The following is a 13,011-nucleotide window of genomic DNA, read 5'->3' as shown; positions in this document are numbered from 1 at the left end:
CATGTGTGGTTTCCAGTAATTTTTCAGAAATTTTATTTAAGCATTTTTCCTCCTGGTGCTCTTGTGCAAGTACATCTGCACAGAAGCACAATCCAATGTTCTACTGTCATAAAGTGCTGCTTCAATTTTGGGCTCTTATTGGAAGGTGGCAGAAAGCCCAGATACCAGGTTCTGTGCATGTATACTTCTCAGGGATTTCCCCACTCTTGTTTATTTTTTAAAATTATTTTTTCAGTGGTCTTGCACAAAAGCACCATTCTGCTAGGTCATCTGGATGCTTGACATATAGTGTTGAATCAAGGCTCTGTTTTGGAGTGTCACAGATGGCTGTGACCCATACCCAAACTGCTTTTGCAGTCTCACTGGGAGGGAGTGGGAAGCCCAGGCACCAGGTTATGCACATACATACTTCTCAGGAATTTCCCCACTTTTTAGGTGCTCTTGCACACCCCCGCAATTGCAAAATGAAGAAAGCAATACAAATCCTTTTGAAGTAGTATAATTATGCAGGAGCATCTTCTAAAAAACAAAACACCCCACAGTCTATGGGGGAAAGAGAAAAAATCAGAGTGTGATAATGGCTGGGCAGAAAACTTGACTCACAGATAGTGGATGATGGCAAGAATATGTGTATTTAATTTCAAGTAATTAGGTCAATCCATTGATTTTTAGTGGGTTTTTTTATTTAAAAAAATCAGTGATTCTCAGATATAATGTTTTGCCTCAATTCTCTATTGATGTGATTTCAGCTTAATTTTAAAAAAATCATTAAAAATCCAAAGATTGACTGATTTCCTTGAAATTAAATACAGAAGGTCCTTCCATCATCTACTACCTGTGTCCTAAATTTCAGAGCTCTCTATTACCATGCTCTTAATTTTTCTCTTTTCCCCATAGACCTTTTGCTTTAAAAAGGTGGCCTTGCACACAAGCACTGGTTCAATAGGATCTCCTTCTTGTGTTCATCATTTTGCAATAGATGGGTGCACCTTGTTGTGGGGGCGGGGAGCTCAGAGAACAATAACCAAGGCTGTGGGGGATGGGAAATTGCTTGAACTGCAGAAATCAACTGTGGCCAACATCTTTTATTTCTGTCACCATTTTATCTTCCAGTCTTCCAATAATTTTAATGATATTTCTGGGTTATATCCAGTCTAATATAGGCTTCTGAGTAGAGTACAGAGTGTGAAATCTGCTTTTGGATTTTGGATTTGCCTGTGTGATGCGTTTGTCCATTGCTCTAGTGCACTGCTGGCAGTGTGCCAGAGCACCAGCGGAAAATATTTATACAGTCAGCCCTCACCAACTGCAGGTTTCCCAATCGCGGGTTTAAGTATCTGCGACTGGGAAATTGTGGCAGGTCTCTCCAACAGTGACCCAAGTAGCTGCAGTTTGGTGAGCTTTTTCGGCAATATGGGGTGTGTGGTGTTCAATGATTTCTGGGGGTTTGGGGGTGATTTCCAGGGATTCAGGGGTGATTTTGGCAGATTCAAGGGTGATTTTGGGGATTGGGGTGATTTTTTTTGGGGGGTGGGGTGATGTCTGGGGGTCCTTCCCAGGCTCGGACTGGCCCACAGGGCAACAGGGCATATTCCCTGTGCGCCCCACCCTAGGGGCGCCCCTGCACCCCAACTCCCACCCTTAATTACCCATTCTGCTCAAAACCCGGCACCCTCCCCACATACATTCTACCGCCCTCTCAGTGACCCCAGTCCGGCCCTGGTCCTTCCTCACTCGTCTTACTAACTGTGGCTGATTCTGGGTGTTTTCTCGTGGTTTTAAAGTCTTTTTTTCAGGCGCGTAACAATGATAGGGCAAGGGGAGACAGTTGTCTGGGGGCCCCACTGCCTGGAGGGGCACCCCAGGGGCACCTCATGTGATTCCCCATTGCCCCCTGCCCAGCCCCATAGCCTCTCAGCCACTTGCCCTCTTCGCCGTCTCTCCTGCTTGTTCTGCTGGCCCGCAATCGAAGCAGCAGGCAAGCGGCAAAGAGCTCCTTTTCTCCCGCCTCTCAGCTGATCGGCGGGTGGGCGGGGCTTCCACGGAGGCCTCCGTGTAGGCCGCAGTGAAGCCTGAACTCGAGTAGGGCCCAAGCAAGCCAGGAAGGAGGAGGCAGCCAGAGTGTTCTCTGCAGCAGAAGACCCCTTGCTGCCTTGCTTAACCCAGACCAGCATTTGCCAGGTAGAGTGTGAACTCCTTTTTGTGGTTACCTTTCCCGCCCCCCCCCCATATATAGGGATCTGCTTGCCATAGGGCTTGGATATGGGGCGGGGGGAGGGACCGAGAAGTCTCTGAATATTTATTTTGAAACAGCATGGAAAATTTGCTGACTTAAAAAAAACTATCTAAAAAGTCCTATAAGTGGCTTGTTTCATGGCAGAAAATTGCAAAAACTTCTGGAACAGTATTTTATTAATTTTATTTATTCATTCATTCATTTATAAATGCACTTATGTTCAAGTTGTTTTGCAACCCAGAAGGTCTGAGTGAGAACTGTGAAGCATGTGTGGTGCTTTTATTTTATTTTTCTTGTGTGTGAACTGCTCCCCAATAACTTGCAGGGACTTCAGGGTAAATCTGGCCAACATGTGAATGCAGCACCTCCATTCCAGAGGAGATGTGTCTTAAAGGGTTTTAAAAGCCTCCTGTGAAAAACCTCCTGCAATCAAACTTGACTGAATTTGTTCAGAATTCTGGGAAAACAAACATAGGTTCACCCTGCATGGTTGAAAGTCTCCTTGGCTAATCTGCAGCGAGGGGCCCATTTTAATCATTCATCTTTCTAGTGTGTTCTAGGCATTAAAAGTAATACAAATGTATAGTACTCAATGTATATCACTATATATTGTGATGTGTGTGTGTGTATTCAGTGAAATGTATTTGCAGGCAGCATACTTATTTTGGAATATCAGACTTAAATCCTTGGGGGCCTGGGGTGTGCGGAGGCCCTGGACTTTGGGGGGGGGGCATTTTAAAATCTTGTCTCTGGGCCCACTCCAACCTTGCTACGCCCCTGCTTTTTTTCTTTATTTTTTATTCTTTTCCCAGCCGCAATTCCCCTAACCCCCTGTTTCCAATGCATTTCTATTGCTTGCCAACTGTGAATTCGCCAACCGTGCAGTTTTCTTGGAACGGAACCCTTGCAGTTGGTGAGAGATGATTGTATATTGACCAGAATTTGACTGCATGGCATAGGAAACAAGTCTGCCTGCTAAGGAATTGAGAGAGGTGGCAGGTGGAGCTGACACTCCCCAAAGTCACTCTCAGGCAGGTAGCCACACCTCCACCTCTCACTTTATCTGCAGGGTCTCTCCATATAGTGCAGCAAAAATGCTTGAGTATTTGCCATTTTCAACACTCCCCCAAAGTACAACTTTTAAAACATGCTTATATTGCTTATTCAATAATCCAAAAACCTTCAGCACAAAATTCTTATTTATTTATTTATTTATTTATTTATTTATTTATTTATTTATTTATTTTTGCACTTCTATCTTGCTCTTCCTCCAAGGAGCCCAGAGCGATGTACATGGTTATGCTTATCCTCACAACAACTTTGTGAGGTAGGTTAGGTTGAGAGAGGTGGCTGGCACAGAGTCACCCAGTGAGTTTCATGGCTGAATGGGGATTTGAACTCAGGTCTCTCTGTAAATTGTACAAGTTAAGTGTGAATGTAAATTGCAAGTTAAGGTGCCCATCTTAACTTCTGCACCATATAAGCTGTAACGACTTTGTACAGTTTGATATATGATGATGGCTTTAGAAATGAGGCTCCATGCACCCACACTTTGCCTTGATCAGAAATGCATCAGGCAGAAATTCATCAGGGGCATCTCTTGGAAGTGATTAGAGAAAATGCACCTACTAAATGTCTGCCTGGATGCATCCCTCCACAACTGAAAGATCAAGGCAAAGTGCATGGATGCACGGAACCTCATTTCTAAAGCCATCATCTTATACGAGACTGTACAAAATCTTTACAGTTTCTATGGCGTGGAAGTTACGATGGGCACCTTAACTTGCAATTTACATTCTTTTTAGAGCACAAGGGAAAATGTAAAGGAGCTTAACTCTCATTTTAAACTGAGGGTTTTTGGATTACCGAACCTTCAGGCATTTTAAAAAGGGAAATCTGATTAGACACTAGAGCTCACCCAAACCACAAGGTAGAACTTCCTGATGTTGAACACCAAAACTTTGTATAACCTTCAGCTAAGATCGTCACACTCCCCCCGGCCCCTGAAAAAACGCAATTAAATGAAATTAGTGGATTCAGTAATTGTGACAGTGTGATCCCACCTCATGATTATTCAGCAGTGAATAAGGCCACAACAGGAAGCAGGTAATTTGTGTTCTCTTTAAATCTGTACTTCATTTTTTCCTTTTTCTTAAACACACACACACACACACACACACACACACACACACACACTTAACAATGATAATTAAAAATAACAAATGCTTTAACAACTGTGTCCAAAATTACAGATTATCTTTCCAGAAATTTCCCATAAACCTCACAGCTCTCTTGCTTGATTTTATTTCCTTCAGGATGGTGTTAGCAAAATAGTGTAAAAGTTGTACACAAGACATGTAGCCATTTACACACACACACACACACACACACACACACACACACTGCAGAAACAGATACAAACACACCAACACACACAGACATTGCAGACAGACAGACAGACAGACACACACACACACTGCAGCCATCCACACGCAGACACTGCAGCCATCCACACACACACAGAGCTACACCCCCCCTACACACACACACCCCTTATCCATTCTAACGTGAGCCTAGCCCTGGGCGCCACCAAGCCAGTGTTCCTTGCCAGCTGCCCCACTCCCAGGGCTTAAATGGCCTCTGCATATGTGTGGAATTTGCACATGTACAGAGGCCATCTGAGTCCTGGGGGCGGACGCTTGGGCAGACGGCCAAGAATGCCAGCTTGCCGGGGCCAGGGGCCTGGGTGAAGTGTGCACCAGAACTGGTGAGGGTTGCATGCATGAATGGAGTGGTGGGCGGGAGCGGTGGAGAGGAGTGGTGGCATCAGCCAGTGGGAAAGCTGGCCACTGTCTGCACATGCATGGGTGCAATCAGTGCTAGGAGCAGGACAACTGGGGGGGCAGAGTGGTGAGGACAAGGCCGCCACAACTGCACTGGGCCAGTGCTGGAACAAGGCCCTGAGGGCCACTGGGCCATTGGAGAAGGATTAGGGAGGCTGGTGGGGCAGAGCAGTGAGTCAGCCACCATGTTTTTGTACAGCTGTGCTATGGGCATTGTAAACTCAAACCTGCTACTGCACAGACTCTCTTAGCACTAAAGATGCATCTTTCTGCCTCTTAAAATGCAACTTTGAGGATCAGTTCTGAAATTGCCATTGTTTGGGTCCCAGGGGGATATACAAAAGGCACTTTTCTGGCATGCAGTCTAAAGGCTAAAACTATGGAAATGGACTACAAAATCATTTAAGTACCATTTCCTCAGTCTGAGAAAATGTCGCCAACCCTTTTAAACCCTGTTCAAAAGAGAAACTCTTTAAACTGCTCTATCTAACCCATTTCCCAACAGATCTTCACCAAATTTGCAGAGGAGGTGTCTCTCATCACCTAGTGAATGTGTGCTGATGGCCAAGCAGATCAGACAAATGGCTTTGATTTTATAAACAATAGAATGTTCAGGGCTTACAATGGTGGAACACTGAAAACACTCTCCAGCTTAACTATACTGGCACTATACTGGTATAAGTCAGGACCATTTGTCATGAATCATCATGAAAAAAGCTGTTGGCTGTATAAACAACATTTTTGCTGTTACCATATTGAAGTCGCTGTACATTAGGGATGTGCCCAAACCGCGGTTCAAACCACGGTTCGAGCAAAGGGCGGTGGAGAGCAGGTAAGCACCTGCTTTCCTTTTCCTTAAAGATCCCTTTTTGTTTTTCTTAAAGGTGCTCAAACTGCACTTTGAACCACACTTCGGGCACATCCCAACTGTAAATCTCTCCCTTGTATGAACTCCGCCCACTACTCTATACATAGTGAAGCAGGAGTAAATCGCTGTTTGGAAAACTTCTTGATCTGGATCAACCTGCACAGTTGCTATTTGAAAATGGAAGGAAGCTCCAAACTAGATAATGATGCATTTAACATCATATGTTTGGCCAAACCCACCCACCCACCCCCACCACCATGATGTTTTGCAGCATGCATTATATCAGGAACAGTGTTGTGGATGGGACTGTAGTTCAGTGGTAGAGCATGTCTTTTGCATACAGAAGGCTCCATGTTCAATCCTTGGCATCTCCAGGCAGTGTTGGGAAAGACTCCTGCCTGAAACCTTGTAGCCAGGGGCGTGACTACCATTAGGCAAGGTGAGGCGGCTGCCTGGGGGCCCCCACGCCTCGAGGGCCCCCCCAGAGGCAAGTCACATGTGAAGTGAGTGTGTGTGAGGGGCCCATTTTAAAATTTTGTCTCTGGGCCCACTCCAGCCTTGTTACGCCCCTGCTTGTAGCGCCACTGCAGGTCAGTGTAGACAATACTGAGCTTGATGGACCAAGGGTCTGAGGCAGCTTCCTATGTCCCGGGCTGTCCTGTACCACTTTGTCCCCTCTTTAAACTGTTCAGCCTTGTAATGAAATGCTGCATCACAGCAAAGATACTAAGACGACCTAAGTCACTTATTCCCCCAGTGACATAATGAGGCGCTTCACACGATTGGTGTGAAGCGCCTGAGGGGGTTCTGTGGGGAGAGTGGGCTCAGCCTGCGCTCTCCGCAGATAAGCAGCCTCTCGTAGCTGACAGGGGCGGCAAGGATGGGGGGCTGTGTGCCCCCTGGAAGTTCCAGGATGCCCTGTGCGAGTGCTTGCAGCCTCCTGGTGTGGGGTCTCCTCGTGTGATGCCATAGCGCAGAGCCACGCCATGGTGGCACACAATCAGAAAACCCAGGTTAGTGGAGTGCTCACTCTGCTAACCTGGGCTAAGGGGAGGACTACTTTGGCAGGCTAACCTCCGGAGAACCACCGAGCTTACCCACAAGCCCGCTGGTTCTCACGATGGGGAAAAACGGTGCTGGGCTTCTTTAACCCAGTTTCCCCCCATCGTGAGAATAGCCTCAATGATGTGAGAAGGGAATGGAAAGTGAAACAAATGAGGAATGAGAATGAGTGGGTTGTTGGGTGAGGGGAGGCATAATACTCTTGTATTGTTCTTGTGGCAGTGTCAGGTAAAGTTAAACAAGCTCTTGTGATCTATGTACACATACTTAACGGTGACTGATCTTGGTGTAAAATAAAAGACAGGTGAACTGGGCCCTTTCTTCTTTGTCTGGCTGCCTCTAGTTTTGTAGTCTTACTGTTTTAGTTTACTAGGACAGATTCCCACCCCCATTTTGTTCCTTGGCATAAACTTCACATGCAATGACTACAATAGAGCATTCCTTCCTCAGATCATAACCAAACAAGGTTAGGAGGATTTATAAACTCCTTTACTGATGGTATCTGGTTTGTTTCACAAAATTTTCTGTTTTTGCTTTTAGTTATAAACTTTTGAGTTCCAGAGTTCCCCACCCCCAATATCAACAAAAGGCATTGAAATTCTATGCGTTTTGTTGATATTGGGGATGGGGAACTCTGGAATGCAAAAGTTTATAATTAAGAGTTAAAAGTGTCTTTCTCCCTCTAAATACCTGTCAGTTAATAACTACCTCTAAAACATAACATCTCCAGTAGCCATCTTGCTCATAGAGAGCTGTACACTGCTCTGTACTAGATTAACTGACTCCGCCTGAGTCCTTTGATGGCATCAGATTTGCTCACTCCATGCTTTTAAAAGATGTGCTTCTTTGTATTCAAGGAAATCCCAAGTAACTAGGAAAAACAAAGATTTTTTGCTGTGAGCCAGCCAAAGGGTTCTTAGGCACATAATTCAGGATTTGCAGATGCACCACAAACCATAATTAGAATGGGATGTGGTGTTATATGCTGGGGAGTTGGGGGGAGGGAGAGGGGAGTGCCATTTGAACATACTTGAAAATTTGTTGCCTGAGGGTTTTGTATATACAACACATGCCCACACTTCCTGCTTTTGTGAGGGGGGCGGGGTATGTGCAGAATTTGAGTGACTCACCCAGAGCTCTTTTCTTTTTTTAAATCCTGTCTATCACACAGAGGTAGCATCAAAGCTTATCCTGTTTCAGATGTTCTTTTTTCTCCACTGCTAACTACGCGCTGCTTATAATAGTAAAATTCTTAATCCGGCTGTTTGCTTTCACAACGGAAAGTGAAGGACAAATTAATTCTCCTTCTAGAAGTAAAAACAGAATGATTCCCCCCTCCCCAAGTACAAACAGTGTGATTGGGTTTCCAAATCTTTGTTTTTGAGAACTTTAATTATACTTCAGCTGAAGCCAAATTGTCAAAACATGGTAGCCAAGTATTTCTTTTGAAAATGCATTACCTTTCTTTTATTTTTTTAAAAAAACACCCTGTAATTGAGATTGGAAATGAAACTATAGCTTTGAACAGCAAGAACAAGGCTGTGTTTTATTGCCAAAAATGATACAAACCAAATCTTTCTGTTCAAACTTCTCAACTGGGGCAACAGAAGCTGGTAAAAAGAAAGTAAAACAGGGACACCAAATGAGTTTTGAACAGTAGTAAAAACAGCCTTATTGCTCAGCTTAGCAGTATGTGGGACAAACATTTATTTGTTTGTTTAACGTATTTATATATCACCCCAAACCTATGTCCCTGGGTGGTTTACAATAAAACAGCACAAATTAAAACAAAATCAAAATGTTAAAACATTAAAGTAATTTAAAATTATGTTAAGATCTGTAAGTCTAATTAAAAGATTTACTTCTGAAGGTAACAATTCTGACCTGACAGTTGCTTGTTTAAAGTGACCTATGTGCAGATACTTGAGACAGTCAAATCTTGTGGAGGGTCTCAATAAAAGATCCCTGCTTAAATACCTTACATTAAAAGGTATCTCAGATAGTAGAGATACTTTTCTTGGGACCTTGGAGAGCTGCTGGCACTCAGGGCGAGCAGGAATTCCTCCCTACTTTAAGTAGTGTTAGTGTTACTCCCTTAAACTGCTCACCATTAAGCAGTGTTACAGGATTGTGGTTGTTGTTGTTTTTTGGTCCTACATGAAATAGTTTGTTTTAAAAACCTGTTTAATGATTCACATTTCCCTGGCAGAGCAAATATAGTTTCTCATTGGTTGAGGTGATTATGACATCAGCACAGCTCAACTACCTGATCTTGCCTATAGTGTGTAGTTCAATAGGACTGACTGAGTTCCAGGATTGTGCATGACTTGTTTTACAACTTATTTGTAGAGTCCTTTGTGATGGCATGTTTCTTCACTGCAGGGGCATAGCTAGCCTGCCGGTGGCCTGTGTGCGGCCGCGGAGGGCGCCCCAATAGCCCCGCCCCCTGCATCTGATGTCAGACACAGGGGATAGCCACGCCCCCCGCATCTGATGTCAGATGCGGGGGCGTGGTCTGGCTCCCGACAGGAGCCTTGAGGCAGCTTAAATGCCACGCGGCCCCTTCGGCAGTTAGACGAAGGCTGGTGCTGCGTTCACAGCGCAGCCCAGGGGCGGCTCTTCCCTGCAGGGAAGAGCCGCTTCTGGGCTGCGTTGCAAACGCAGCACCAGTCTTAGCTCCTGAAGGGGCTGCACGACCCCTTCAGGAGCTAGTTAGGCTGGCACTGCGTTCGGAGTGCCAGCCAGGAGCAACTCTTCCCTGCCTTTGCAGGGAAGAGCCACTCCTGGCTGGCGCTGCGAACACAGCGCCAGCCTTTGTTTAGCTCCCGAAGGGGCCGTGCGGCCCCACTTGGAAGCTAAACTACCGCCCCCGCGTCTGACATCAGACGCAGGGGGCATGTCAGGGCCGCGAATGGCAGCTCCTGATTGGGCATGGCTCGGGTTCTTTGAACCCGTTCGCCCAATTATAGCTACGCCCCTGCTTCACTGCCAATGAAGATTACATAGGAGTGGAGATGAGGGCAGTAAAGGCCACAAAATTAGAATTAGAGTTGGTTTTAGAACTAAAAAAAACCCCTCCCCCGGCCAAATCACCCACTTTTATGACATGCCAATATGGGGGAAATATTTTTACTTGCTGCTTCTCCCCCTCCTCTCTCTCTCTTTTTTTAAAAGGGAGCAACTGTGTGGAAAAGGCGGCAGCTGGTCAGCGTCAATTTGCCTGCATCAGAAATGTTGGGTAAACAAGTCAATATTTGTATTTATCACCAGAAACTGTATATTGTTTGCCAGTTAATGTTTGCAAGGTCTTTTTAAAAGTTTTTATCTCTCGCCTTACCCTGGTACCTAAAGATCTCTCGGAAACTCAGTTAGTTGGGTGTGGGTAGTTATTCCAGTTTTATCACTTTATTCACCCTAAACAGCATTATATTGAGTGAGCAACAAAGACTTTTGGTACCTATGAGGAGTGCTTGCTCTGGTTTAGAGATCTGGGGTACAAAGTTATAACTCTGCTAGGTTTCAGTCTGTAACCAGCCAACTTCCCAAAGAGTTCTTCTTTTTCTTAGTAATTTGGCTGAAAGGGTAAAAGCATCAACATGGTGTGAGACAAGTGTTGCAGAATTTCCACCAACCCTAGTTTGAGTTTATTATTATACGCAAAGAACATGAAATTGCAATCAAAGAAATAAAAAGAAAAACATTGTAGGCCTGTTCAGGCAATCATCAAAATGAGGGTAGGAGGCATTCTACCCTGGTTTGCATGATTGTGTGAATTCATGAAAATCCCTCCATCTTAGGTTGCTCAAAGCAGGGTAATGCAGCTTTCGTATGCTGCTCCTAACCAAAGCAGGAGGAGAGGAAACCTCCCCTACCTTGTTTTTCTAGCCATGTAGATCCACTCACCATTTCTACCTGGCTACTGGAATCCAGCAAGCCTGGAAACAATAGAGAGCTGCGGCTATAGGGGCTGCCATCATGGATGTGCCACTCTGCAAAGCACTCTATTATCCTGTAGCTGGAGCAACTTCAGCAGAGCTGTATCTGCCTCCTGCTACTTTGTGGCCAATCAGAGGGCGGCTTCTTATGTCATGAGGCTGTTCAGTCCACTGGCAATGCTGGGCAGCATGCAGCTCCCAGTTTCAGCAATGGATGCTTCCCCTGGGTTGTGTGTTTCCTGGGTTTCCTGACCTAAACAGACTTTCTGCTTGTGTGCTGCTAATGGGCTAGGAGCTCTCTAACTCTCCAGCCACCCTCAAAAGGTCATATGAACAGGCCTTGTTTTTGTCATAATATTTGCCATTAGATGATAAAGTAGGCAAGTGTTTATCGCTTTCTTGGTTTGTGGACATCCCTAGCAAGTAGGAGTGATTCCTGGCAGAGAGGCACAGTGTAGAAACCAGTAGGTCAAACTTTTGCCACCTCCATGATCGAAGACACCTTGGCAGCAACCTAGGCTCTATCCTTTTTGGAAAACTTTAATGGGAAATTAGCCTCAGGGCACAATGTGATCAAGAAGTCAGAACAATGGACCAAGTAAGCTCAGGCTTGTCCTAGCAAGCTGTACACATCTGGATGATTTGCCAGCATCTGAAGAGACCAATCACCCTACAGTTCAACAGTTAGGAGAACAAAGTACAACCTGACCCTTCAGTCATGAAGACAAGCTGGCCAAAGGAATCACAGATTTAACATAGAATTATATTTAACTCACATGACTTAATACAGTATATTTCTTACTTGACAGAGTTTCTCTCTGTGACTAGTGTACAAAAAGCCAGCAAGTAGCTTAGGGGATGGGGCTGCTCTGGGAAGAGCAGAAGGTTCCATGTTCCTTCCCTGGCATCTCCAAGACAGGGCTGAGAGAGATCCCTGCCTGCAACCTTGGAGAAGCTGCTGCCAGTCTGTGTAGACAATACTGAGCTAGATAGACCAATGGTCTGACTCAGTATATGGCAGCTTCCTATGTTCCTAAGTACAGCAACAATTCAAAATATTTCACTATAGAATTTTTATGTGAGAAAATGAACTATACCTTTTATCTTTGTGTTTGTGTGTGCATGTGCTAACCTTTCATGCACTGTCCCAGTGGGTGAGAATTTCCGTCCTTAAAAAGAAAAAAGAAAAAAAGACTGTTATCATACCAGCCAACATTTCTCTATTTTCCCATTCAGGTCAATGGGAAAACAGGGACATGAAGGCCGGTATGTATTATATATTGCAGCAGAACATACTTTCTCAAGGGAGGACAAGTAGGACAGCAGTGTCATGAAGTAGGACATTTGGCCACTGTGACTTGAGAGTAAAGACTGTCCTCATTTTCGGGAAGTCATTGTCACTGAAAGTTGAATAGTCATTGCACTCACTTATGTCTTATATTACAAATCAATGCCACCTTTTAAAAAACCATTCAAGAGTTTCTCTTACAGCATCAAAAGAACTCCATGAGCACAGGATCCAAGCATTCACTTTGTTGCCTGAAATCAGACATGAATGAACAAGGAGCAGAAAGATCATTTTGGGATTTCATATGCAAATGAAAGCTCATAAAAGCAATTCACTTCCAAAATAGCCAGTGATTCCATTGTGACCAAATTTCTTTTATTAGCTGAGAGGACTGTACCTGTGAGAAGATAAACATACACGTTTGTCTGTGAAGTAGTTGAGGTCAGTTAATAGCTAGAGAGGTCAAAATAACAGTGAGGTCTCTCTCAGTACAAACTGATTTATGCAAGTAGTTGTTTTTTTAAAAATGTGGCAATAAAGTTTAGTTCATTAAAAATACTCTACATCATATTAATTCTTTGCTTTTGCTTATGACGGAGGAGTGTATATATATTTGCTATATAACAATGTCTTTATATACACATTTGTTTGGGTCCCCTCCCCCCCCAAATAAAAAAAAAATCCTGGGGATCCTTGTAGTTTGGTAAGGTGTTGAGAGGTCTGCAGAGATCTCTCTCAGAGTCCTGGGAAGAGATAACTATTAAACCAGTTTAAGCTTG

General features: G+C 44.5%; 1 long non-coding RNA gene across 3 annotated transcripts in view; it reads left to right on the top strand.

Annotated features, from left to right (window-relative positions):
• Positions 1-2,087: 2,087 nt before the first annotated feature.
• The window catches only part of LOC128346327 (uncharacterized), a 56,739-nt gene continuing 45,815 nt past the window's right edge, over positions 2,088-13,011 (top strand). For all 3 annotated transcript variants that reach the window (XR_008316903.1, XR_008316908.1, XR_008316904.1), the window contains exons 1-2: positions 2,088-2,181; positions 10,184-10,247. This is a non-coding gene — a long non-coding RNA (uncharacterized LOC128346327). The remainder of the gene's footprint in view (positions 2,182-10,183; positions 10,248-13,011) is intronic.

This window comes from Hemicordylus capensis, chromosome 1 (genome assembly GCF_027244095.1).
Source record: "Hemicordylus capensis ecotype Gifberg chromosome 1, rHemCap1.1.pri, whole genome shotgun sequence".
Lineage (NCBI taxonomy): Eukaryota > Metazoa > Chordata > Lepidosauria > Squamata > Cordylidae > Hemicordylus > Hemicordylus capensis.
The sequence above is the reverse complement of the archived record's forward strand: the minus strand, read 5'-3'. Positions and strand labels throughout refer to the sequence as shown.